General features: G+C 41.3%; 1 protein-coding gene across 3 annotated transcripts in view; it reads right to left on the reverse strand.

Annotated features, from left to right (window-relative positions):
- The window catches only part of HAO2 (hydroxyacid oxidase 2), a 215,243-nt gene that overhangs the window by 118,706 nt on the left and 71,719 nt on the right, over positions 1 to 24,818 (reverse strand). For 2 of the 3 annotated variants that reach the window (XR_008617141.1, XM_055084369.1), the window contains exon 5: positions 2,821 to 2,888. The gene's annotated coding sequence lies outside the window, so the exon portion shown is untranslated. Of the gene's footprint in view, positions 1 to 40; positions 2,607 to 2,820; positions 2,889 to 24,818 lie in introns of those variants that run through there. The other variant, XR_008617142.1, reaches the window with a different exon arrangement.

A 24,818-nucleotide genomic window follows, 5' to 3' on the forward strand; every position in this document is an offset into this window, starting at 1 on the left:
TTTTTTTTGTGGTACGCGGGCCTCTCACTGTTGCGGCCTCTCCCGTTGTGGAGCACAGGCTCCGGACGCGCAGGCCCAGCGGCCATGGCTCACGGGCCCAGCCGCTCCGTGGCATGTGGGATCCTCCCGGACCGGGGCACGAACCCGTGTCCCCTGCATCGGCAGGCGGACTCTCAACCACTGCGCCACCAGGGAAGCCCCTTACTGTCCTTTTAATGTTTCCCATGTTAAGGGTAACCGCTCAAATCTCATTTCAGCTCTTCTAGCTTTACTAGGTGGCTTGGTGTCTGCCCTGTGTAAGTGTGGTTCAAAGTTCAGTCAGAGCTGTAGGCAGTTGGGGTTCCCCCTCTTGGTCTCTGCCCTTTTGGGAATTCCCCTTAACTTTTTACTGCTGTGCTTGCCCCATATTCTGGTTCTTCTCCAGTAAGACTGTGGGTTTCATACTGGAGTTTTAGCCACTCTGCCTGGTGCAGACTAAAGTCTGAAAACTATAAAATCTGGAAACTCTTCTACCATGTATTAACTCTCTCCAGTAGCTTCTTGCTTATAATAGCTCTCCAATGTCTTTAGATAGCATTTTTTTAAAACACATTTTTTTTTTTTTTTTTTTTTTTGTGGTATGCGGGCCTCCCTCTGCTGCGGCCTCTCCCGTTGCGGAGCACAGGCTCCGGACGCGCAGGCTCAGCGGCCACGGCTCACGGGCCCAGCCGCTCCGCGGCATGTGGGATCTTCCCGGACCGGGGCGCGAACCCGGTTCCCCTGCATCGGCAGGCGGACGCACAACCACTGAGCCACCAGGGAAGCCCTAAAACACATTTTGACAAGTGTGTGTGTTTGTGTGCACATGTGTATGAGTGTGTGTGTATGCACGCGTGTGCACATAGGTTGGTCTGTTAATAAATACTCAGATATTACTGGAGATGGAGCCTGTACTCTTTTTTTAAAATCACTGGTACTATAACCCCAATTATTAAGTCTGTTCCATATGAAGTATAATCCTTTTCTAAAGGATCAAGCCTGTGAGAGAAGTCTTCCCTAGATTCTATAAATCAAAGATAAATCATCCCAATAATTTCAGATTCTGCAGCATTTTCCTGAGTCATTAAAAAACTGTGGGCCCAAGTAATGATCCAGGAACCTCTCTTTCTAGCTTTAAAGGGAATAAAGTTTGAGTTCTCACTTTATCGCTCTTTGCATCATGCTTTCATAAGAAACAGTACGAGAAATACTCCAGTCACATGGAAACTTATTCCAGAGAGAGGCTTTTACCCTGAATCCTGCCTCCTTTCCTGTCCTTCCCTGCTGGGCTAAGCTGGGAAATCTAAAAGGATATTTGAAGATCCCTTTGTTCACTTCTCCTTAAGCATCAGAGACTTGTTTCTTTACTCTAGGTCCATCTGGTTTGCTCTACCTTCCCGGCCACCAAAACGTCCCAGAACGTCCCTCATGTTTAGATTTCTAAATATCTCCAAATAAGATAAGGAGGAGAATGGTAAGTTGATTAAGATTGGGGCTTCACTCTACATCTGTAATACCCGTCTATTCTTCCTTCCTTCATCAACAAACAAAATGCTTATTCATGCACCAGACATCTTGATAGGCAAAGGAGGGTCAATGATAGCTAAGACATAGTCCTTGCCCCCAGGTGCCTTTTGTTTAGCCATGTAAACAAAAAGTACAGCAACATGTTACAAGCTTTGTGCTGGAGGGGTGGACAGTATTGGGAGTCACAAAGGAAAGAGTGGACAATTCCATTTGGGGGGTTCAGGTGAGACTTTGTTTGAGTACGCATTGGCAAGGTGAACAGAGATGAGGATAGGAGAACTAGCCATTTTGGTATAGAGATCACACGCCTGAACCCATCTGGTGTTTTCAGAAAAAACTGCAGAGATGTTGGTGCCATTGCAGCATGGTAAGAGGTGTGGCAGGGGAGGAGGCTGGGGAGGTAGGAAAGAGTCCCAACAAGGAGGGCTTTGTTGCATGATTAAAGAGTTTGGACTTCATCTTGCAGAGTGTACTAAGCCATTAAAGTGTCTTAATCAGGAGGATAGCAGGATCATATATGTGTTTTAGGAAAATCCTATGTTCCTTCCTGTATGTTCTTGATGCCTGTTAGGGTCCCTCCCTGAGGAGGTGGTCTGATGGGGATAAGAAGCGGGGTCAACAGAGAAGAAACATGTTCTTGAGAACCATCTGGTCTAAAATTAGACTACAGTCATCTATTGTGCACTGCACTGAACCTCTTTTCATGCCAGATACGGTCTGGGGACCAGACCTGTTTGGACATGGCTTGGGTGAGAAACCGGTTGTCTTTTCCAAAGACAATTTGGATTTCAGGAGGAAAATCACAGCATCAGAGTTCCAAGCAAAGGGGCATTACAGGCCAGTCAGACTGCACAAAAATTACTGCTGCGAAATAAGCATAATTAAGTCTTTCTGACAGCATAACTGGGAAGGGAGTTGAGGCCACAGGTTGCTGGGAGTAAAATTTGGAAGTGTTATGAAATACTATTACTGTTTGGAAATTAGAAAGAAAAGAACGAAGATAGAATTCATTTTTCTTTTGGGAAGCAGGACTAAGAGGTTCAGGCAAGTTCTTTGGAGCTCTGAAATGAAAAAAAAATGAAAAATAGGGAGCTGCAGCCAATGGCACAGGAAAAATGTCTCTCCACAAGCTTTGCTTTTCTTCCCAGAATCAGAAGGTGCCCAGTCATAGTTGGCGCAGCTGACATGACATTTATAATGTGGCAGTATCTGCCTAAACCATTTGACCTACATTAATTGAAACATGATAGTGAAGTAAAACTAAGAGGCACCTACCTGGAGTCTTCAGAAGCAACCCCACCTGTTCCACACTGTGCTGAGGTTCCCTGCAGGAATGGCAGTACCTGGTGCATTGGGAAACAGGAGACTTAAGCAACACCTGGTTTCAAGTCCTAGCTCGACTACTTACTAGCTTGAAATTAAGCCTGCTTCTTCAACTATAAAGTGGAAATAATGGCACTTATCAACAGGCTTATTACTAATTAGTTAATAAAAGTAGGGATTCTTTGTTAAGTGTTGCTCAGATGTTAATTAATAATAATATTGACTAGATATTGATAGTATCTAGAGCTAAACTGTTGAACACAGTAGCCACAAACCATATGTAGCTATGTGAAATGTGGTGAGTCTGAATGGAGATATGTTGTTAGAGTTGGCACCAAAAAAAAAAAATCAATGATTTTTACATAAATTATATGTAAAATCATAATAATTTAGATATATAGTGTTACATGAAATATAATTAAAATTAATCTCTTATGTCTTTTTTTCTTTTTTTTTTTGTGGTACGCGGGCCTCTCACTGCTGCGGCCTCTCCCGTTGCGGAGCACAGGCTCCGGACGCGCAGGCTCAGCGGCCATGGCTCATGGGCCTAGCCGCTCCGCGGCATGTGGGATCTTCCCGGACCGGGGCACGAACCCGTGTCCCCTGCATCGGCAGGCGGATTCTCAACCACTGCGCCACCAGGGAAGCCCTCCTATGTCTCTTTTTTACTTATTTTAATGTAGCTACTAGAAAATTTAAAAGTATGACTGTGGCTTGCATTGGGGATTTGTATTACATTTCCAATAGGCAGTATTGAACTAGGGTGTTTCTTGTCCATGAAACAAGTGATATGGAATGTGAGGATTCTGAGAACCATCTTTCAAAGTAAAGGCAGGATATATACAACACATTTATCTATCTCACGAATTCATCCACTTTTAAAATTCATTTCACTTACACGCTTTGAGCATCTACCTTATGCCAAGGACTGGATACAGCCTAGTTGTGCCCTTTGGGAGCTCACACTGTGACCATGAATGAGGCTGGGGAACTCCTATGCAGCCTACAGCATTCCACAGTCATCAGGAGTTTGTTTTGTTCTCCTTCTACACTGTTTGTGGGAATGTAAATTGGTGCAGCCACTGTGGAAAACAGTATGAAGGCTCCTCAAAAAACTAAAGATAGAATTACTATCCAACCCAGCAATTCCACTCCTGGGTATATATACCAAAAAACCCCCAGAAATACTAATTTGAAAAGATATATGCACCCTAATGTTCATAGCAGCACTATTTACAATTGCCAAGACATGGAAACAACGTGTCTTATCAACAGATGAATGGATAAAGAAAATATGGTGTATATATATATATATATATATACACACACACACACACACACACACACTGGAATACTACTCAGCCATAAAAAAGAACGAAATTTTGCCATTTGCAGCAACATGGATGGACTTGGAGGGCATTATGTTTAGTGAAATATGTCAGGTAGAGACAAATACTGTATGGTGTCACTTATATGTGGAATCTAAAAAATACAACAAACTAGTGAATAAAACAAAAATAAGCAGACTTACAGATATAGAGAACTAGTTTTTACCAGTGGGGAGAGGGAATGGGGGAGGGGTGACATAGGAGTAGGGGAGTAAGAGGTACAAACTATTGGGTGTAAGACAGGCTCAAGGATGTATTGTACAACACAGGGATTACAGACAATATTTTGTAATAACTGTAAATGGAAAGTAACCTTTAAAAATTGTATAAAAATTAAAAATTAAAAAAAAGAATGTGTTTGGTTCTGACAGGGTAGCACCCCAATATATCCTCAAGGTAAGAGGACACAACGTGATGCTAGGAAATCTCTTGGTCTGAATGAACGTTCTCCTTGCTACAGCCAGCGGCCTTTGAGTGTTTTAACGTTGCATATGGACCTGAGTGAAGGGTGGGCTTTCAGGAGGCACTGTTAGCTGAGTCTGTAAGGATACTGTGCTTGAGAGGCCAAGGTCATAGGTTTGTTCCCTATACGGGTCACTTCACTTTGCTCTGATCCATGCCTCAGACTTGCCCCTGCAAACCCCAGCCAGCTGCCTTGTAAATATCTTTGAATCACTTGGGGGACAGGGTGAGAGCACGTAAAGGGAGCAGGGCAAATCTCTCACCATGGCTGGAGCAACAGCTGAAAACATTCTTGACCAACAGTGAGGACTCTTGGGAGGAGGGCCCATGTAACTTAGTGTATCACTTTGCACAGTGGACCCAATTAAAACCGTTTTTCCCCTTCACATCTCTACATGAAATCATTGACCAGGGTGGAGCTAGTAGGACAAGGCTCCTGGACATCACAGCTCCTGGACAGAGCAGAACACATGCAGAATTCACTGGGAATTCAGATTTTTTCCTAAAGACGATATTGCCAACACGCACATGGGGTCTTCGTGTCTGACTGACAGAGATCGTTTAGACTTGGAAATATGGACACCTATCTCTTGAGTGACCTGCTGGTAATATTTACATCCACATTCACACAGAAAGGTGGTGTGCTTTAATTCCAGGCTAAGGTTCAGCCCCGTACACCTCACTGAAGCATCGCTGACAGAAAGGCTGGTCTGGGAACTCCAGCTACACAAATAAATACTGGAGCAGGGCCTAACAGGAAGACCCTCACTACCCAATTTTTTCCAGATGGCAGTGATGGATGGCTGTATGTTTATGTTTCCTTGGTTTCCCAGGTGACTGGTGTCCTGGTTTCTACTGGTCATTGCTTGATGAGCTTTTCTTCGAAGATGTGAGCCACCTACCCCAACAGCCCAGCTCTTGGCCTGCAGGTCTACACTGCACTCAACATCGTCAAGAGGTCACTGTGTTTCTTGGATGGCTAGTTAACTCTTTTCTCACCACTGCTTCCCTGAGCCTCTCCTTGTAAATTTCCAGAACTAGTACAGAAAGATCCAAATCTAAAATCATGTAAAGAAACTTGCTGTAGGCAGAATAATGGCCCTTCAAAGACGTCCACGTCCTAATCCTCAGAAGCTGTGAATGTGTTCTGTTTCATGGCCAAGGGGAATTAAGGTGGCAGATTAAATTAAGGTTGCTAATCACTTGACCTTAAAATGGGGAGACTAGCCTGGATTAACAAGGTGGGTCCAGTGTAATCAGAAGGCTTCTTAAAAGTGGAACAGAGAGGCAGGAGGAACGATCAGAACCATGTGATATGAAGACTGAACTTGTCACTGCTGGAGGAGGGGGCCCAGAAACAAAGTGGTGGCTTCTAAGAAACTGGAAAAAGCAAGGAAAGAATTAATCCCTAAAGCCTCCAGAAAAAAACTCAGCCCTGCTGACACCTTGATCTTAGCCCAGTGAGACCCTTGTTGAACTTCTAACCTACAGAACTGTAAGAAGAAAAGTTCATACTGTTTTAAGCCACTAAGTTTATGCCAATTTGTTACAGCAGCAATAATAGAAAACGAATACAGACCTAGACAGGGTGAACACTGGCTGGGCCTCCAAATTCCACTTGATATATAAGAAGTCCTCCCTCCTTCAGCATGATGTAATCTAACAGAATGCATTCTTCCCTGGGCATGCTAGAGGCTGGTGCACACACACTGCTTCCCACAAAGTTTTGGAAAGTGAGGGATGATGGAACCCTAATCACCAAGTCCTTTTGATTCCTTGTGAGTAGGGAGAAAGAACATTGGCTTTGGGATCCAGCAGACCTTGGTTCAGGTCCTGGCTCTGCTGTTTAATGCCTCTGTGACCTTAAGTGAGTCAGCCTCTCTGTTGGTCAGTTTCTTGAGGGGGACATTACACCCTCACAGGGTTGCTGTAAAGAGTAAATGAAATAGTGTGTAAAGTATCTCAGGGCACAGGGGGAAGGTAGAAATACAATAAATCGTGTCCTCTTCTATCCTCTTTGTAATTCTTTCTCAGATCTCTCCTGTCCTCTCTAATCCTGTGGCCCTGGACTGCATTTACTTTCTTAATATCTCTTACTAGGACTGTTTTTTTTTTTTTTTTTTTTTTTTTTTTTTTTTTTTTTTTTGTGGTACACGGGCCTCTCACTGTTGTGGCCTCTCCCGTTGCGGAGCACAGGCTCCGGATGCACAGGCTCAGTGGCCATGGCTCACGGGCCCAGCTGCTCCGCGGCATGTGGGATCTTCCCAGACCGGGGCACGAACCCATGTCCCCTGCATCGGCAGGCGGATTCTCAACCACTGCGCCACCAGGGAAGCCCCACTGGGACTGTTTTGACAGCTCCCAAAGGGCTAATTGCAGACTTCACTCCTTCTTGACAGCCCTCTGGAATTTTTTTTCTAGAACACAGATTTTGTAGAACATGACACCTCTCCTGTCAGCCAATCAGTAGCTCCCCGTTGCCTATGGACTGAAAAATTTGAAGTCGTTTGAATGGCTTGTGTGTATCCTTCACAATTTCGTCTCTGGTCCCTTCTGCATGACAGCCCTCTAGCTTAGCTTCTCTCCTTGTCATGCTTTTACTTACTTCTGTGCCTTTGTGGCTTAGTTGTTGTTTTCTATCTCTGGAATGCCAGCCTCCTCTCCTTTACCTAGAGAGCTCCTTTTATCTTTTGAGGCCTGGTTCAAATGTCCCACTTTTGCAGAGACTTTTCTGATTCCTCTAAGAATTTAGCACGGCCTCCACTGTTTCCATCATACTATGTACACTACGGAACTTATCAGAGCACATTTTGATTAGTTAATACACCTGCCTCTCCCTCTATCTTTGATGACAGAGACAGTGCATTTTGCACCTTTGTTCTCAGAACTTTGCCTATAACATATATTCAATATAATATATACTCTGTTTTTATGGGTATGGATGAATTAGTGAATGAAAAAGTATGTGAACAACCAACATCTTTAAAGCCATTGCCATAGAATTCAATTTTACCTTTCACATCCCAGGTTAGGTGGCCGCAGGATGGCCTTTCTGTGATGTTACACACACAGTGAGTCGTCTAAAACAATAAGATTATTGAACAACTTTGCACTTGTTCCTTTTACTTTGGTTCCCCAAAGAATGTTACTCTTAAATTCATAGGAAATATGTTTTTGAGTGCCAATGAAACAATAAGCCAGTAATTCCAATATAATGGTTGTGGAAAGATACGAAATGTTTTTGTCTACCTGGTCAACTAACTCCCTCTTTTCTGGGAAAGTACCTTCTTTCTCTTAGGAATTGCTTCCCCTGCCCCCCACACCAACTATCACCATGGAATTTAAGTGAGGACTGACTGTCACAGTGGAGAGGCAGGGACAGAACTCAAAGCTATCCAATCAGAACCTTCTCTGCAATTAAAAAAAATTGAATCTGGAAGGCCTCTTTTCCCCTTCCAAAATGCATTTTAATACAATAATAATATCATATTATATATTGTTCATTATCTGATTCCCCTGCCGTAAGGTAGAGTTTCTGTGTTTGTACAGAAGGTCTTGACGAATATTTGTTAAATGAATAAACAAATGCTGGGAATGTATGAGCTAAGGACTTCCAGGAGCCATGAAACCTGCCATCTCAGAGAAACTGGTAGAGAACACGTAGAAGGAAGCAAAGAAGTAAGACAGGGTCCCAGTAGGTTCAAGTGTCCTAGTTCTGGTCCTTGAGGTTCTTGGAGCTTCTGTGGTTCATACCTTCCATTCATCCCTTTCTTTTGGCTTATGTTAGTTTAACTTGGGGTCCTGTCACTTGCAACTAAGAGAGTCCTGACTGATCTAAAAGTTTTATTGTAATAAACTGAACTGGGAGAGCCGAGGAAAGTGACCTGTGGAGCTGACTTGGGGTAGAATATGAATGCATAGCAGTCAAACTCCTGGGTGTCTGAGTAAAGGGACATTTGAGGAAGATTCATGCTGTCCAGGAAGAGAGAAAAAAACTATAGTCAACGAAGATTTACTGGGTGAGATCACATACGTGTTTCCCTTTCCCTGTTAATTCTATTTACCCCATCCTCTGACACCCTATCAGGGTCCCACCAGAGAAACAGAACCAGCAGGAGATACATATTAAGAGACTTATTGCAAGGAATTGGCTTCTGCAATTGTGGGACCTGGCTAGGCAAGTCCGAAATCCATGGTGCAGGCCATCAGCAATTTCAACTGATTGAATCAGGCTCACCCAGATTATCTAGGGTGATAGCCCTTACTTAAAGTCGGCTGACTGTAGACTTAAATTACATTTACAAAATATATTCACAACACGACCTAGATTAGTGTTTGACTGAATACCTGAAGACTGTAGCCTAGCCAAACTGACACATCAAACTGACCACTGCATACCCCACAGCCAATCTACCCCAGTTGGTTTTAGGGCTTGAGACTGCACTGCCGTGCTCAGGGCCCACCTAGTTGGCTCCGGCCACATGCCCGGTATCTGATCAGTGTCACTCTCCAGTGACCCTCAGTCCTGCTGGATTCCTAACAGTTTTGTCTTCAACTTCTACTTTTTGGAGTCCCAGTTCCTGTTATCCTTTTTGAAGTTACATGACTGTCCCTGCTATTAAGCCAACTCATGATGGACCAAAGTAAGGGTTCATAGGTTTTAACCTGGTCACTCCTTCACTTAGAATTTTCAGTGGTTTCTCGTTGCTTTCAGAGAAAATCCAGAGTCCTTAAGGCAGGAAGTGATTTAGCCTCTACTTAGCCAGCTTTTTGCTTTTAATCACTCTGCATGCCAACAAACTCCCCCCCACCCTTTAATTCCCTAAGCATGTCTTGCCTTCTCTCACCTCCATTACTTTGAAAACAGTATTTCCTTTACCTGGAGTTCCCTGGCCCTGATCTTTATCTAAGGACTTCTTATCCTTAAAAATGAAGCCCAGGCCGCCTTTGATGCAGGAAGGCTTGACACTCCTTTTGCCTTACTGGTTCTGGTGCCCATCCTGTGCTCCATGGCACCACCACCTTTACTTATCATACACAACATATTGCATACAATAGTGTGTCTAACAATTTATTTTATTTAAATAAGAGGAAGGTAGCCACCTAGAAAAAAGTGCTATAGAGAGGTGTAAAAAGAGAAACGTCTGGTCCCGCCTCCCAACAGATCTTTCTGCCAAACTGTTAACACTTCCTTGTTATACTTTCAGAAAAATTGTTTATGCATATATCACTACACACACACATATAAAATCCTTTCTATTTATGAATGAGGTTATACTAAACATGCTGCTCTGCCTCTTGCTTTCTTCACTTAAATAAGAAAATATTTTCATCCCAACACATAGCCATTTAATATATGTAATGGCCAAATAGTATTCCATTGTAGCAATAAAAAATAACTTTATTTAATGAATCTCATATTGATGAGTATTTGGGTTATTTGGGGGTTTTCATATTATTCATCTATCTCAGGTTACTTTCTAAAAAAATTTATTTATATTACATGTTTATTTTTGGCTGTGCTGGGTCTTCGTTTCTGCATGGGCTTTCTCTAGTTGCAGCGAGAGAGGCCTACTCTTCATTGTGGTGTGTGGGCTTCTCACTGTGGTGGCTTCTCTTGTTGTGGAGCACAGGCTCTAGGCACGTGGGCTTCAGTAGTTGTGGCACGTGGGCTCAGTAGTTGTGGCTCGCAGGATCTAGAGCGCAGGCTCAGTAGTTGTGGTGCCCGGGCTTAGTTACTCCGCGGCATGTGGGATCTTCCCGGACCAGGGCCTGAACCCGTGTCCCCTGCATTGGCAGGCAGATTCTTAACCACTGCACCACCAGGGAAGCCCTCTCAGGTTACTTTTATAAGTGTATCTCTAGGATAAATTCCTAGGACTGGTTCAAAGGACATTTAAACATTTTGAAACTTACTGCCAAATTGCATTCCAAAAGTGTGTACTAATTTAAATTTTGACTGACAGTATACAAGTATTCTTACTTTGATATTTTCTTTCCAATATCAAATATATAAAACTTTCTAATATTTGCCTATCTGTTTGAAGAAATTTTGTTGTTGTTTTGATTTGCAGTTTTAAGTCCTCATTGAGGTTGGGCATCTTTTCATATATTTCAGGTCATATGTATTTTATCTTTTTCTGAGAACTCCCTGTTTATAACTTAATTAATTTATTGTCTCTTTGAAGTAAGAAAATTAACACTTTATCTGTCATGTTTGTCTTGAATATTTTTACCAATGTATTATTTGTCCTTGGACTTTGGCTATGGATTTTATATAAATGTTTTAAAGTTCTCAAATGTAATATACTAGTTTCCTTTATGGCTTCTGGGTACACTGTGTGTTGCATGTCTATTTTCTTGGCAGGCAGGAAAACCAGACCTGGGATTCAAAAGGTAAAATCACCCTTCATGCTAAAGGATTATTTTAAGAGCCATGGAGAAGTGAAAATGTATAAGGAATTTTATTACAAAATGCTTCTGTTCTGGGTCCTAAGGAGATCCTGTCTCAGCTCCTAAAAGCTGGCAGGGTGAAGAGGGCCAGGCAGTCTTAACTGAGGATTTCTTAACTTAATTGAGGTTGAGTTTCAATTCCAGCCTTGGGAGAAGCCATATCTCTCTAACCATCTCCCTTGTCAATGCACAGAGCTCACCCAGCCTGCTTGCTGAGAAGTCTGAGAAGAAGAAAGGTCCCTAACTAACTATGTGGAACCACAATTCTGACTCACACTGGATGGTTCAAAAGAAAGTTAAGTTCACTCCTGGAATCTTCCCACATGTTCTTTCTATGTCATGAAATGAAAAATAAATGAGGATCATCATTTGGAGAAGACAGTGTCCAAGCAAGTTAAAAGGGATAGACTGGCTCAAGCTGGTGGCCTTCCATCTCCCTCTATACAGTCATAACTTACAAAACACATACCACCTTAGGCATATTGCTCCCAAAGTGTTGGGGGCTGTTAGAAACAACGGCACTGTGACTCCAGCATGATCATTCCCACTGACTTCCTATCCTCTCATTAAGAACCACATGTGAAGTTAAGGACAGCTTCTTCCCAGACAGCAATTGTCCCAGGTGCCCCATATGTATAGTTATCATGAGTTATCATGTCTTGTAGTTATCATGTCTGTAGTTCTGTTTGGGCCCATGCTGGCCTCTTTGCTGGTGACATCAGTGTTGAGACAGGATGACAGAGTTAAAAGTAGGGTTAAAAGAGGATTAGGTGCTGGAAGCAAGCGTGAAGAAATTGCCCAAATCCAGCCCCTGAAGAAAACCCGAGTCATGGAATCGGCCAGAACTGGACAGTAGGTTACCATAAGAGAAGACACAAGATTGGAGCAGAGGCAGAATCAGAATCTGTGGTCAAATCCAAGGTCAAAGCCACAGGGAGTTAATACAAAAACAAAGTGTAGAAGTCAAGGAGCAGGGATAGTCCAGTTAAATTCTCAGGAACAGAAGAGTCTCTCTTAGAAGCCCCAGTGCTTTGCCCCCTGGGCACGACTCTTAATTTCGAAGGCATTTGCTGTAACCTTCAATTTCAGAAATAGGAAAACAGCTGGCAGCACTGCAGTAGGAGTGGCAACTATGCAGACACAGACCGACTCTGCCAGCAGAGGACCACAAATCCAGGAGGACAGGCATGGTCCTGAAACATCAGTGGTCAGGTGTGTGTGGGAACAGCTACTGGGGAGACCCCAGGCATGTGGTTCTCTGGGCTCTGTGCCCCTGCTTCTGTTCCTTGGCCTTACTCCTACCCTTGGCTAGAGCTCTTTAAATATATTTTATTTTATTTTCCCTAGCTTAAATATTGGTTTAACTTTTCTTTTTTGATTTCTAGTTGTGTTTTAAAAATTACAGGGCTTCCCTGGTGGCACGGTGGTTGAGAGTCCGCCTACCGACGCAGGGGACACGGGTTCGTGCCCCGGTCCGGGAAGATCCCACATGCCGCGGAGCGGCTGGGCCCGTGAGCCATGGCCGCTGAGCCTGCGCGTCCGGAGCCTGTGCTCTGCAACGGGAGAGGCCACAGCAGTGAGAGGCCCGCGTACCGCAAAAGTAATAATAAAAATAAAAAAATAAAAATTACAAAAGTAATGCCTGATCATTATAAAATATTCAAGTAACGTAAAAGTATGTAAAGCAAAAAGTGAAGTCTCTTTCTTACATTCTACTCACCCTCTCCGGTGGAAATCAATGTTAAAAGTTAGATTTGTATATGTTTAGACTTTTTCTAGGTACATACATATACCTAGGTTATTTTAAAAACATATGGTCACACTGTTTATACTGTACTGCAGCTTGCTTTTTGTAATTCAATCATACCTTACAGATAGCCATTCCATTTCAGTATATACATATATATATACATTTATATATACACACACACACATATATATATGTATATACACACATCTACTTCATTTTTGTTAATGCTGCATAGTCGTCATAACAAGAATATGCATTAATTTTAAATTGTATTTTATAGTATAAGTAATGTTGCCTTGAACATTCTTTAGTTTAGTTTTTTTTTTTTCAGGCCGCACCAAGTGGCATGTGGGATCTTAGTTTCCTGACCAGGGATTGAACTTGTGCCCCCTGCAGTGGAAGTGCAGAGTCTTAACCACTGGACCACCAGGGAAGTCCTCCTTGAACATTCTTGTACAGGTATTCTTGCTCACTATAGAGTGTTTCCATCGGATAAATTCCTAGAAGGGAATTGCTGAGTGCATATTTAAAACTTTGATAGGTACTGCTGACATGATTTCTTTGTTCCAGTTTATAATTTCACCAACAATGTGTGTGAGACTCTTTCCCTCCACATTAATCATCACTGGATATTATTATTTTATTTCCCAAACCAGACTCTAATTTGATGTGCACTCCAGGCTTCGATGTATACTCCAGGTTATGGGTGTTCTGAACCTGGCACTGATCTTTAGGCTGTGAATGCTGCTTTGGCAGGCTAGAGACTCCAGGTTTGGGCCTCTTGGGTTCTTCTACTATTTCTGCTCTTATGTTCACTGGGGCGTATAAAAATTTGATATTAACAATTCCATACATTTTACAGTTTACCTAGTATCTTCCCCACCTTATTTTATTTAATCCGCACAAAGTTTCAATGGGGTATGTAGGGAGAGAATTTTTATTTTGGGGACTCAGAGCTGTTAATGACTTTTTTAAGTTCACACAGTTAATAAAGGAAAGAACTAGGACTTGAATACAAGTCTCTTAAGTTCAAAATCCATGTTCTAGCCACCATTTCCCCTTCCGCCTCTCTAGAACAGACAGCCATCAGAATTTGTGTTTCCGATCAGTAGCTTTCTATCCTTTTGTTAGGTGTACTATCTCTAGAGAAACTTAAGTTTGTTGGTTGGTTGGTTAGATGTGGGGTTGCTGTAATTTGTGACTTAGGGGTATCAATTTTGCTCATAAAATGTTTTTGCAATTTGAATATTCTGGTATGTGGCCCAAGGTGACCCAGGGTGACATCTCCAGGAGAAGATAACCGGCGGGGTGCCAAGAGGCCTCGTGGTGACCTTACCTAGTAAGTGTCAGTGCCAGAATTGGAAGCAGGCCTGTCTGACTCCAAAGCCGAAACCTTTTAAAATTTACTCTAGCCACCACCTCATATAGAGCAAGATGCTCAGGGCAGAAGATCAATGCATTCTTTCTTTATAGGCAAATTACATGGGAAGCCAGATTCTCACAAGGTTGCATGCTGAGCATGGAATCAGAACAAGGAGGGTTCAGGGTCTTAAGAAGCTAATTTCAGCTCAAGTAGCTGAAGGCCAGCTTACCCACTAGGCGGGTCACACACTCAAAAACCAAGAGGCTCAAAAGACTGAAACATAGATGAGTCGAGCAGGTCAGGGAGCAGGTATGATAGGGAATAGTGGAGACTGTGGCAATCCGGAGAGTGAACCCTCTTCTAAAGGGAGCAGTTGCTGCTTTATAGCTCCAGCCCATTGTGGACAGTTTAGCTAAGCCAGGTCTTCCCAATTTTTCAATAAAAGCTAGAATCCTAGATTTTCCTATGTGAAATTAATTGACAACTTTTAAAAATACTGTAACTCAATACAGTGTAGACAAAGCAAAATTTGTATGTGGGCCAGACTTGGCCTATCAGGTGCCAGTCTGCGAGCTTTCACTATAGGAAAATGAAAGCTTTTCTTTTACCAAGAAAATCATAAAGCTCAGAGCCATTTAGAAAGGCTTCTTTGCCTCTAAAAGATTAAGATCGGCACTCTTTAGATTTTCCTTTTTATCCTCTGGGATCAATCTCTGTTTATAGTCGATCCCCAGATAGAATAGAGTATATTCCATTCCCTTTCCTCTTACTAAATTACACCTACATTTCAGCCATGTCTCCTTGGGAGGATTCTTAGCTCAACTTCTGGTTGGATTGACACGTATATAGTCAGTCCCTTGCATTCTTATTACTGCCACTATTATTTTGGGAGTTGTCATTATTCTTATATGACACAGCTAATCACTGCCACTGAGTGTGAATTTTACTAATTCAACTGTCAGAGGACAACCCAATTTTCAAATCCTTAAAGGGTCCTTTACTGCTGCCAAATTATAGGGACAAAAAAGCTGTTTTCACCTTTTTCAGACATTAAAAATTGTTTTAAAGTACATAAATATACCTTCATTGGCTTACAGACTTTTTTTTAGTGAGTGATTTATTCTTCTAAGAAGATTTGGGGGAGTTGCAGCTTATAGGAGACAAAGGAAGAAATAGGGGCACTCTTCTAGATACCAAAATAAGCAAGGTGAATTGATTGGATTTTCATTCAAAATGAAGACTGAACTTTGCTTCTAGATCTCAGTGATGTTAGCATTGACCCCCCTTCCCTTCCGCTGAAGAGACAACTACTCCTGCCTCATGACACACAGCATCCTCAAGACCAGTTAAACTATCACTGGAAAGCGGAGGAGGAGAAAAAGCTCCCAGAAATGGAAGGCAGCTCTGCCCTTTAGGCATATCATGCCAATCAGAAAGACACTGTAATGCATCAAGCACATTTCCAGCAGAAAAGAACATGTGAATTTAATGGCATTCGGGCACAGGGGATTCTATCAGCATCTTTCCTTCATAACAGAACTATTAGCAAGACACTAATTCAAGATTTACTAATCAGACTTCCCCACTATACATTATGTTGCCTTTAGTGTTGAGACATGACATGTGGTGACACATTACAAAATAAATGACATTTAGCCAGAATCTAAATAGCTAGGAATCTAAAATAACCAGATCTCATCTCCCACCGCATAGTCTTGTAAAATGATAATGATGCCAACCCCAAAAAGCCTGACATTTTGAAAGTTTCTAAAGTTTCTCCAAATCATCATAAACATTTATTTATTCTCTTGTGAAATGTGTGTTCATTGTTTTTATGGTAAGCTGATTCTTCGAAAATTAATCATCTGAAATATGAGACTTCCAAGGCAGCTTTAGCAAGAAAATTTCCCATATTTGCTTCTTGACTATCACACCAGATTACCGAAGAATTTTGTGGGTTTCCACTTCTTAAACTTGGGTGGTGAAGAGCATAGTTAAACAGACATGGGCTTGAATCCTGTGCACTTAGCCCTATGATCTTGGGCAAGTTCATTAACACTCTGAGCTCAGTTTCCTCAAGAATAACAATACTTACATCACGAGGGTATTTGTGTGGGGACTGAATGAAATAACGTATAATGATAACATACCATAGAGTAATTCTTTAATAAATGGGACTGCTAATGTCTTCAACTCAACCACCTGTTTAGAGGGCAATCCATGGCAATGAGGCATATAAAGATGCATACTGCTCTGAAGGAACCCTCTCTGCTGGAGACAAACTGCAACTACCCAGCAAACCTTGAGAGATCAGTCTAAGACCATGTATAGAAAAGGGTTAAGTGACCACCGTACAACATCAGTTTGGAAATTGAGAGACATTGTAAACGCAAGAGGGAGGAGATATGGGGATGTATGTATATGTATAGCTGATTCACTTTGTTATACAGCAGAAACTAACACACCATTGTAAAGCAATTATACTCCAATAAAGATGTTAAAAAAACAAAACCAAAAAACAAAAACACACAAATGGCAGGGCATTCTTACTTCCCCATATTCTCACTTGGTCCCAAAACTGAGGAGCAGATCTAGGCAGAGGGAAACCAAGACCAAGCTCCCCACCTTCCTGCCCAATGCGCTTTACAACCTGCGAGCTACAGGCTGAGGCATCACAGCCAGGCTGAGGATGGTGGATGCAATTATCTCCCAGCCCTTTGAAGCTTCAGCCAGGAATATTTGTTGTCACTATCATATGTGATTATGACAGCAACGTCCTCCTGCAGAAGACAGAACTCTTTGTCCACCACCCTCCCTCTGTCACTGACAGAGAGCAGGAAGTGGGGAGAGGGGCTGGTGCCCCTCTCCTCTTGGTCCAATTTCACACATTGGTTTTTCGGCATTAATAAATTGGTTACATTTGCCCCACATTTGGCAGGCGAGGTTTCTAATAACACTCTGATGCCTTCAGAGAACATGAATCACTGGCATGCGGGGGGCTCTGGTTACCTCCCCCCACTCTCTGCTGCTAAAGGTCCCACACATTAGCAGGGGTCAGGCGCTCGCCTGGGCCGGGGCAGAGTCTAGGACAAGGGCCATGGCTTCGAGGCACTGTCACGGAGCTCAAAGATTTTCCCTCAGAGGGAGAACAGATAACTTTGAGCCCAGGCAATGTGCAGCTTTCTTCAGCTGTCAATCCTACCTGGTTTGCATATAGATTGAGAAAACGTGTGAGATTTTACCACAAGAATCAGTCCAGAGAATTTGAGGCAGGGAGTGGGGGGTGGGTAGTGGGTGGAGAGGGGATGGGAGAGAAAAAAATGTGGGATGCAGATGTCTGAGAGTTACGTGCTGCCCCAGCACCACTTCCTTTGTGAAGCCGGGAATCTTGAGGGATGGATAGCCTGAAAGAGGACAGTGTACGTTTCTCAGAGGCAGCTTTTCTTCTTGCAGAGCAATTAGGTGTGCAAAAGTTCCATGACCAAGGGGAAGTCCTGAGAAGAGGTCCAGAGTTAGGAGGCGGCCACAACTGCAGCCTTGGCAGGACAAGTAGAGGGATAAAAGAGGGGGAAAGAAAAAAGCTAAACAGAGCGTGGGCAGGCCTGGGACAAACACAAGGAACAAATAGGGGGGACAGAGGGAGAGAACAATGGAAAAAGAGAATCGAGAAGAGATGGAGAGGAAAGCAACTCAGTTGAATCTGATAGATATTTTATGCTAACCTCCAGCTGGGGGAAAGAAGTGTTTTTACATAACAAGTATACATCAAATCCAGTTCCTGCCCTCCAAAGAGCTTACAGATCAGTTAAAAAAAATCGGCCACACAACTCATCCTGGAACAGAATATGACAGGATGTAAAACAGACATCAGTGCCCTGGAGCATGAGAAAGAAGGGCAGAGGTTATCGTGGGGATGCTTAGTAGACGAGGTGGGTCTTGAGAGTCTTCTAGAAGGCAGGTGAGCTAGGCACAGGTGTGGGGTGGGGATTCCTGGTAGTACAGAGAGAGGAGAGGATGAGACGGGGGAGGGGAACAGCGGGTAATGAAAAGACAAATAGAAAGGAAAGGAAAATGAAGTCTGCCACCCACAGCTGCCTTAGTTACCACACAAGCCACAACTACCTTAACTCTTTTATTCAAAGGAATTAGAATTAGAAACTTCCTATGGGATCCAGTAAACTCAGGCAAGCCATCCCCAGCAGCTCAGCTCCAGGCCTGGAGGGAAGGAAGGGAAGCAGCTCATGCACCTTGAGCAAAACAGGCAACTCTTCTCTCCTGAAGGCACCAGGCTGGCCTCAGACAGAGGTTCCCAGTCAACCCACCTAAGGTCACGGACACATCCCAGTCTCACCTGGTAGATTCCCAAGCGCCCTCTCTCTGTGCCATATCCTTCACTCTGTGGTTTTTACATTCCCAGGAAGGAAGATCTTTTCCTTTTCTGTTTTTCCCAACTTTTTATTTTGAAAAATTTAAAATCTTCACGAAGGTTGAAAGAATACCATACTGAACACAAGGCACACTTGAATTGTTTCACCAGTTATTAAAATTTGATTCCATATTCAGTGGTGTGCTGATAAACCTGGTCTCTGGGGGTAGGGGAGGAAGCCCTAGGTGTAGCATGTGCCAGTTTCTGTGGTGTAAAAAACTCTCACCATGACTGATTTCAAGCTAATTTTAAACCATTAGTTTAGCAAATGGCTTGCAAAACTCCTGAATATTTATCTGCTCTCAGGAGCTGGTAAGAGCCCGTTCCAGTATACCATATTTTTCCTGAACTATTTTAAATAACTTGCAGATATCATGGCACTGAACCAAATAACTTCAGCATGTGTCTCCTAAGAATAAGGACATTCTCAAACATAATCACAACATCATTATCACACTTAAGGGAAAAATTAGCAACATATTTCATAGTATTATCTAATATGCATTTCCTACTAAAATTTTCCAAATTGTTTCCCAAATGTTTTTCATAGCATTTAAAAAAAAATCAAGAATCCAATGAAGCCTCCATATTGCATACGGTGTTCGTTTGTTTGTTTGTTTTAATCTAATCCAACTGCTTTTTCAGCTACAGTTTTTTTATGACCTTGACTTTTTTGAAGAGTCCAAACCAACGGTCTATAGAATGTGCCACAGTCTGGGTTTATATGGTTGTTTCTTATGGTTAGATTTAAGTTAAATATTTTTTAGTAAAAATAATCCAAAGGTGGGCTTCATATCAAAAGGCTCGAATAACGTCAGATTGTTCCACTATTGGCGATGCTCAGTTTGATCACTTAAAGTAATAACCACCAAATCTCTCCAAACCAAACCTTTTCCCCTTTGTAATTAATAATCTGTGAAGAAATATATTGATTCTTTGTGAACATCTTGTTACTCAAGAACTTTTTACTCAGTGGTTAGCATCTGCTGATGATACTTGCCTGAATCTATTATTACAGTAGTGGTTGAAATATGATTCTCTAATTCTATCACTCTTTCTGCATTTATTAGGTGGAATCCTTTTTTTTTTTTCTTTAAGTTCTTTGTTTTTCAGTATGACTGTGGACTCATGGGCTTTTTTCAAAAAATTCAATGGATTTTAATCCATTACTGTCATTTTCTTTTTGATGTTCAAATTATTCCAAAGTTGGCCAGTGGGAACCCCTTCAAGCAAGATCCTGTGTCCTTTTGACATGACCTCATTAATCTTTAAGTATTTCCTTTCCTTCTGGCACACCAAGATTCCCCAGGCTCACTTGTGTTTGCCCTGCACCAGAATCAGAAGCAGTTAGTTCTTCAAAGAGCCCTGATTTCTTTAGTGGGAAATGGTATTTAGAAATCAAGATCTGGGTGCAAGGTGTGCTCATTGCTGCAGTGGTGTTATTGCTTTTAGATCCTTTTGGTTGACATGGCCAGGGGGAAATACATACAGATATATATATGTATGTATATGTGTGTGTGTAATTTATAAACAAAATATAATTTGTATATACATAATTTACAAATATATATATATACATACATATAAACATATAAACACATATTGAGTTCCCTAACCCCCAGTATCTCAGAATGTGATCTTATTTGGAGATAGGGTCTTTACAGAGGTAATGAAGCTAAAATGAAGTCATTAAGGTGGGCTCTAATGCAGTATGACTGGTGCCCTTATGAAAAGGTGAAACTTGGATACAAAGGCACAAACAGAGGGAACATGATGTGAACACATAGGGAGAAGATGGTCATCTACAGGCCCAGGAGAGAGACCTGGAACAGATCCTTCTCTCATAGCCCCCAGAAGGCACCAAGCCTGCGACACCTTGATTTTGGACACGGCTGCCAGATTTTCTGTTGTTCAAGCCACCCAGTTTGTGGTACATTGTTATGGCAGCCCAAGCAAACCAATACACTACCATAAAAATTACCACAAATTTAGCAGCTTAAAACAACACATATTTGTTCTCTCACACTTCTGTCAAAGGCTCGTTATGAATCTCACCAGGGTAAAATCAAGGTATTAGCAGGGCTGCATTGCTTTCTGGAGTCTCTATGGAAGAATCTGTTTTCTTGTTCATTCAGGTTGTCAGCAGTGTTCAGTTCCTTGTGGCTGTAGGATTAAGGTCCCCATTTCCTTCCTGACTGTCAGCTGAGGGCTGTTCCCAGCTTCTGGAGGCCAACTGCATGCCTTTGCCCATGACCCCTTTACTCCAACTTCAAGACCAGCAGTGGCAGGTTGAGTAGTTCTCATGACTTGACTCTCTCCTGCCTCTCCTTCCCTTACCTGCTCTTCTGCCTTCCTCTTTTACATTTAAGGACCCATGCAATTTCACTGAGCCCACTCAAGATAATCTGGAATAATCTCCCTAAATTAAGAATTAATCTCAATTCTATCTGCAAAGTTTCTTTTGCCATGCAAACACAGGTTCCAGATGTGGACAACTTGGGAAGGGGGGTGTTACTTTGCCTACTACATGATGACATCAATACATTTAGTTATTTGCTTTGTCCAACAATATGCATAGAATAGTTTTAGGAATCCAATAGCATTATAATTATTAACAAATAACCAACTAAATAAAATTAAAATTTCTTTGAAGTCCTTTTTATCCCTACACTGAGAAACTGCACATAGAGCACTATGTTCAGAATTTTACTTGAATCCTTTTCTCTGTGTGGTTAGATTGTCAATTTGATAAACAACTTGATGCATTTCTTTCTGTTTGTATTAAAATTTAAGGTTTATTTTATTTTTTATCTTTTCACACAATTTTATTTTGTGAATAAGTAAAACATTTATACCACTTACACATAGAAGCCAAAACTATTCGAAAAGATATACCTAGAGAAGGCTCATTTGCATCCCTAATCCAACTCCTAAATTCCAAGGACTGGTGTGCTGGGAGCCTGCTTCTCTGATTGCTGTCACTGCTGCTATGTTAGTCAAATCTCTGACGTATTGATAGCAAATATCCAAGTACAAATCCATCATCATTTTCATCAACTACAACAACTTATTGCAGATCAATTACTGAGAACAAAAAAGAACAGAGCAGTCCCTGTCCCAAGGCATGAGAGTCTCCTTGAATAGACCTGGAATGCTACAGAACAGGTGAGGGAGGCTCAGTACCTGATGAAAGGTTTAACTACATGGGTGGGTAGGGCCTCAGGATGATCCCCCATTGATTAGGGTTCTGGAGAAAGGCTTCATGGAGGACATAAGACTTGATTCAGAGCACTTTAAGAAAGGAAAATGGCACGAGCAAAGGCAAAGAGGTATATTCCAGACTGGGGAACAATTAGCCAACCAGCTTGGAGGAGTGGAACAAACACTTGAGCTGGAACTTGGTAAAAAGGCATCCAGGTTCAAATGCTGCCATGTGACCATAGGCAAGTCATCACTCAACCTTTACATTTCTCAGTTTCCTCAACTAAAAATGGAAATAAGGCTAAGTAGTAAGCCATTCTCAGAATAATTTGATAGTAACACGAGTTTCTTTATGGATATACTGGGGGTGGGGAGCATGGAGCTGGAGAATCAGGTCTGAAGCAGGTAACGAAGGACCTTCATTACCAGGCTAAGAAGTTTTAATTCTATATTACAGGAGCCAGTGGGAGGATTTTCTTTTCATAAGTAATAAATGAATTTATTGTTTTTAAACAATATAAACTGTGGTTAATAATATGATAGATATTTATTTCTGCAAATTATTGGGTTGGCTAAAAAAATCATTCAGGTTTTTCTGTAAGATCTTATGGAAAAACCCGAATGAGCTTTTTGTCCAACCCAATACTTTTTTAAAAAATTAAGCCATATGTACTAATAATCTTTCCATGCTAATACTTTTTCCTCCTTAACCAATGCATAAGTATTTCACAGGATAAACTAATAAAACCTATTTAGCAATTTCCCTACTGAATACATAGGTTGTTTTTTGTTTGCTTTTTAAAGATTTTTTTGATGTGGACCATTTTTAAAGTCTTTATTGAATTTGTTACAATATTGTTTCTGTTCTATGTTTTGGTTTTTTGGCCGTGAGGCATATGGGATCTTAGCTCCCTGACCAGGGATCGAACCTGCACCCCCTGCATTGGAAGGCGAAGTCTTAACCACTGGACCACCAGGGAAGTCCCCATAGGTTGTTTTTAATTTTACAACATTACAAATAAGGTAGTAATGTATATCATTGTACAGTAACCCTTGTGCCTTTGTTCATACAAAGGTACCTCCTTAGGAAGGGTATTTCTTGTAGTGGCTCTAAAATCTCAAAATGCATCAGAATCACCTCTCCAGGTGATTTGCTGAACCACAGATCCTGGATGCCACTCCCATAGTTTCTGATTTAGTAGGTTAGGGGTCACACCTGAAAATTTGCTCAGGTGATGCTGCTGTTGTTGGCCTAGCTCAAACTTTGAGAACTGTCTTTCTATACGATTGATTCCTAAAATTAGAGTTGTTGGGTAAAAGCATATGCAAATTTTTCACTTTGATGAATCCTGCACATTATCTTCCACAAAAATTGTATCAATGTACTTCCCCACCTACAGTGCATGAGCATGCCCGTTCCCACACCCTTGGAAACACAGGCTATTATAAATCTTTAATTTTTTTGCTAATTGAATGGTAAAAAAATGGAATCTTGGGAGATAAGATTGATGTTGTTTAAGGGTACAAACTTACAATGAGTAGCAAATAAGCCATAGTGATCAAATGCAAGTATAATGAATATAGACAACAATATTGTACTATATAATTATGTAATGATAAATATAGCTATAAAGGCAATCATACTACAATATATAAATGTATCAAAGTAACATGTTTTAAATTTACACAATGTCAGATATATTCAATTTTAAAAAATGGAATAGCACCTCATTTTTGTTTTCTTTTACAGTATCCTGAATAGACAATACTGTACTATAATTATGTAATGTGATAAATATAACTACAAAGGCAATCATATTTCAATATGTAAATGTATCAAAGTAACATGTTGTACACCTTAAATTTACACAATGTTATGTCAAATATATTCAATTTTAAAAAATGGAATCTCATTATTGTTCTCTTTTACACTATCCTGAATAGCTTTTCATTATTTTTTACTGTAACTTCTAGTTTTTTATCTTATTATAAGAATAATGTTTATTGCAAAAAATATAAGAGCTCTGAATAAGCAAAAAGAAAATAAAGTCATCCATGATTCCACCACACATAAATCACCCATAGTAACACTGGGTGTATTTTGTAACTTTTTTTTTCATTTAATAACATACTGTGATCATTTTTTCCATATCATGTCATTAACTGTTCTTCTCCAACATCAGCCTAAATGGATGCATCATATCAATGGAATGCTTCTGAATGGGAACTGACATTTACAAAATGACTCTGGGAAGACTGATCTAGGAGCAAGATTTAGAATGGGAAAAGCCTGGAGGCAAGGAGAAGTTAGGAGATTATTGAAATAATACAGGAGAGTGGTGACAGTGCAATTAGATGACGAGGAATGAATACAGGAAACATTAGGAAGAGTCAACAATCTTGTGAGCATCCATGGTCAAGTGTGAGGAACAATTCAAAGCTAAAGCCAGCGGGAGTACCCTGGTTTCAGAATCATAAACTTGTGAGATGCCTTGAAAGGGACAGAGATCATCTTTCCTATCTTTGATCCATTAATTTATCTCAGTGTAAAGGTTTAGGGGATGGAAGTTAACTTTATATAGAGGACGAACTTCATTTAGGAGCGCAGCAGTCTTGAAATCCCAGAGCCCAGTCTTCACGCCTCATTTCAACGTAAAGAATAATTACCTGAGAGACTATGGTGAGGCGGAAAGACCACATTCTTGAGTATTAAAAAGAGGGCATTGTGCATCGCTGCTTTGTCACTTATTGTGACCTTCAGCAAGCCTCTTAACCTCCTTGAATTTTTTTGTCTATAAAATGAGAATGATAATATTTACTTCCCTGAGTGGTTGTCAGAATTAAAAGAGAGGATATATGTGAAATGCTGGTCCACAGCCAGCAAATGTTTAAGAAGTGGTGGTGTCT

The sequence above is a fragment of the Physeter macrocephalus genome, chromosome 4 (assembly GCF_002837175.3).
Source record: "Physeter macrocephalus isolate SW-GA chromosome 4, ASM283717v5, whole genome shotgun sequence".
NCBI classification, from domain to species: domain Eukaryota; kingdom Metazoa; phylum Chordata; class Mammalia; order Artiodactyla; family Physeteridae; genus Physeter; species Physeter macrocephalus.